The sequence below is a fragment of the Drosophila teissieri genome, unplaced genomic scaffold (genome assembly GCF_016746235.2).
Source record: "Drosophila teissieri strain GT53w unplaced genomic scaffold, Prin_Dtei_1.1 Segkk57_quiver_pilon_scaf, whole genome shotgun sequence".
Classification (NCBI taxonomy): domain Eukaryota; kingdom Metazoa; phylum Arthropoda; class Insecta; order Diptera; family Drosophilidae; genus Drosophila; species Drosophila teissieri.
The window spans coordinates 31,947-36,205 of NW_025225016.1; positions in this window are offsets into that span (position 1 = coordinate 31,947).

Below are 4,259 nucleotides of genomic sequence, written 5' to 3' on the forward strand. Positions count from 1 at the left end.
TTTGGGACTTATTTTGGGCTTTTGGTGAATTAAAAGCAGCCTACTATCTACTTATATTATGAATTTTGTAATATTTTAGTTAAATGTGCATTTGGTTTATACATACATTTATAATTTTGAGGTATTGGAAGGAAGTTAAGTGAATAGAGATCCTTTTGCAATATAGTATATTTATTATAGTATAATTATAGTATATTTATATATACATATGTATAATATATCTTACATATGTATATATATACATGTATATGTATACATATATATTGATTTGTTCGGCATAAGATCAAACGTAGGAAAAGTTGTTTATATTGAAATATATTTTAGAAATTTGAAATTATGACGACAACTGAAACGAATGCTTATGTGACTCTAAAATCATCTTACGTCTAGAACCCATTCTTTTTTTTACTTCAGAGGGACTTAAGTTTTAAGAAATACAAATCTTAATTTTAAAATAAAACGTAAAATGGTAAATGATTCAATTTGATTTAAAGTGATACCGGTAAGAGCTACACTTTTTTTTCTCTTACATACAAAATGTAGTATTTCTTTGTTTGCTATTTTCTTACCTCTAGGTGGACGACTTGGGGAAATCCAATCAGAGGCTACGAACTAGCCGTAGTAATTTAATAAGTTTTCTTTGCCAGCACTTCACTGAATATTTTTTATTTTCGAATTAATTGTATTTGCCTTTAGCAATGCACTTTAATATCTTAGTTATTTGCGAAGATAAGCACTTTGAGAAATGATTTAAGGTGAGTAGGTGATTCCGCTCCTATGTAAAGGAGTTAGTCGGTAAAATATACGCTATGGGGAGACCATGGCACCTTGCCGTCGCCAAAGAGCTTCCCATGGAATCACAAGACTGGCCTACGAGCGAAAACTTCGCGGGTTGCAGACGCGTACGAATACGAGTACGTGTATCTGAATCTTTTTATATTTGCAAGAGACCGAGCGCGGTGCTTGGCGACTGATGTGCGCCACGTTCGATTCACGTTTGAGCCATAAAAGCCGACAAAACGACCCTCTACTTCGTTGCCTTTGTGTGCGTTTCGAACACTGTAAATCATTTGAGGACGCGGCCAACGAGTGCGAGCGAGAGGACGGACAGTGCGCATTTTCGAAAACATTGCTGTCACACTTGCACCCACGGCAGACTCCGCCCCCAGCCTTGATTTATGCGACGAGGGTGCCACGGCAACCGGCCTATGGCGCTCCAGCTTTTTCCTCGATTTGGGGAAAACGCGCTCCCGGGAAAAGCGAGAAAATTGGAGAAAAGCGAGAAAAAACAGGTAGTTGGCAGCCACTCCAGGACACATCTGCCCATGGTTCACGCTCCAGATTAGGCCAAAATCATCCTAGATTAGGCGTCTCCCCCACTTTATTTGTATTCAATCGTGGCACTGTTCCGCTAAATCACCGCCACATTATTATTTCGCATTATTATTTTATAAACGTTCCGCTCTGCGTTCATTTCCATTTTTATTGGCCTGGCAAATGCAAAGTCTCCTCCTGATGCTTAAGTCATTCCTCCTTTAAAACGAGCTCGTTGGCAGTTGTCTCTGAATTTAAATTTATTGGTCGGTTTCGGGGCTGCGGATCGGGTTCTTTTTGGACCGTAGCCAAGTTCAAGTTCTCATGATTCATTCTGTATCGGGGCTTAACGATTTTGATTTGTTTGGCTAAATGCCTTAATTAAAAGTCGATTTCATATTTGCTACCAACATTCCAGGTTCACATTTAAAGCTGAACAAATGATGTTTGATTTCGGCGCCATTTGAATTTGAATTCAATTGATTAGTTTGTCTCCGTTTTTTAAAGGTTGACTACCAATTTTTTCATAAAAACGTGTTGCTGGCGAAGACACACCCAATGAAGATGTTGAATGAGAATTTGGTTTTGAACTTATTTTTTTGAATAAAATGCTTGTGTTGCAAACCCAGAAACATATGAACGGTACAAAATCAACGCATAAATAGCATAGGTCATAGGTAATACATAAGAAGAAGCAAAAGGTGGTTTTATAAAATTCTGAGCAGTGCTAGGTATTTTAAGTGAGTGTATTCAATATTAACAAATTAAAAAAGTAAAACGTCTACTTGAAACGCACTTATAACAAAAATGATATTTTAATGTACGGTTACGATAAGCCTGCTAAATCTTTTTGAAGCCCGGAAACTTAAATCGGTAATGCAAGTTCTTCGTATATAAACTTATTCAAAAGTAAATACATTTCACTTTCATACATACATTACATACAAAATTTAGGAACTTATAGCCATATGTTTTCCAATGTCTTTTTCAAACACACATGTCAGCATCTTATTACTTGCCCGCATATCCTCTACAAAGCATAAAAGAATAGAAAAAAAAGTTGGAAAATAAATGAAAAACTAAAAAATAAATCATAAAAGAGACGCCTGCGTGTACTTCTGTAATTGGAGTTGATGTTGGCGATGCCAGCGGGCAGTCAAAACCAGACTTTCGTATCCCAATCCATAGCATACCATCCGCGCGGATCCCATTCCATTCGAGATCCATGGAGGGTCCCCAACAGCATCCAACATGTTGCAGGCGATTTTTCATCATCGCTTGCATGTTGCCTCCGAGTGTAAATGTTGCCCCTCGCACACACTCGCTCAATTTTTAATATGAAACAATCAGCAGCGTTTGCAGTTTGTTTTTAGTTAAAGAAAACAGCGCGTAACGCGAAGTATGCAAATCTGGACATAGAAAAAACACGAAGAAAGACTTTGTAACTTTTGTATGTCACTCTTATTCTTAAAAATCAATGCACATTTTTTTTTTAAATTTTTACTTTTCTTACCTATAAAATATATAAATAAATAATACTATTTATGAAAAAAACATTTTCAGTTTATTTGGTGCTATATATATAAATAATTATGGAAGCTAGAACCAATGTTATTATAATTTGTATCAGTGCATCTACGGAAATGCAACAGCAACAGTTTCCAATTAAACGATCCAAGAAAAATGTATGCCCCTCCCCGAACCAAACTCACGACAATTCGTTAATACCTTGCCATTTGAGTTCTTCACGCATCCGTAATGGAAATGGGGGTTCTCGAAATTGGTTGGAGGATGGGTAGTCCGTGTCTACGTCCGTGTCTACGAGTAGTTGATAAATATCCTCCATTTGGGGGCAAACACAAGTCGGTGTTAGTCGGGATATAAGCTGTATTTGGAGCGCAGCAAACTCTTACAGAACCAATGCACTTGGCGATGCATTGAGAGATGCATTTACATTAAAGGCCAATTTAAATTAATTTCCTCTCTCTGCTTTTTGGCAGCTACCAGTATTCAGTTTTCAGTCCTCGGTCTCCTGAGCCCCTGTGTCAGTGTCAGTCCATTCACATTTGATTATGACAAACGTTGCTCAGCTGTCAGGCGAGCTACTTAGTTGAACAAGATGGCTGGCCAAGATGTTCAGGGGTGGGGGAGGATTTCTTGGTCTCGAGACTGGGTGAGTGGATCTGCGGAGAAGGGCCTTGGAGGTCATTAGGAGGAGACAACAGCTGAGCTTAAGCGATGGGCCAGGGCAGTAGGAGGTACACACGAAAGGAGCAGCAAGGCACGAAGTATAACTATGTGATCTTTACGTGAATATTTCAAAAAATGTTATGTAATTTAAATTTTGTGTGGCGCACTTACATATCAATTCTATAGTTTAATTAATATTAATAATAATATTATTCAAAATGAAAATTTACCACCTAATTCATTCTTATGACCAGTTTATGTAAAAATAGTAAAGTCTTTTGTATATTGTTAAAGTTGCAATACATAAATTTATACATACTTCAGTATTAATATGTTTTATGCAAAGTAAGATACTTAACTAAATCGATGAAAGAGATAATTATTCAACAGACTTTAGGCTTCGTAAGATTGTATTAGAGTATATTATTTAATTTCATAAAAATATTTAAAAGTGCAATTTACTACGTTACATGCATATATTTATAATGCATGTCCTACAGCATTACATCAAACCTTTAAAGATTCAATTTTCAATATTTTCAGGCCGTTCTGGGAATGCATGAATAAATCAACAATAAACAGAGCAAATCATACAGCATCCGACGCTGTGAAAACGCCATTTTGATTGAATTTTTATTCGCATACACACATCCCCCGAAATACATGTACAAGGAACCTCAGGACACATTGCCAGCCAGCCAGATAACGAAGCTTTTTCCGCAGTGGGAAAAGCTTTAACTGTATATTGCTCTCGC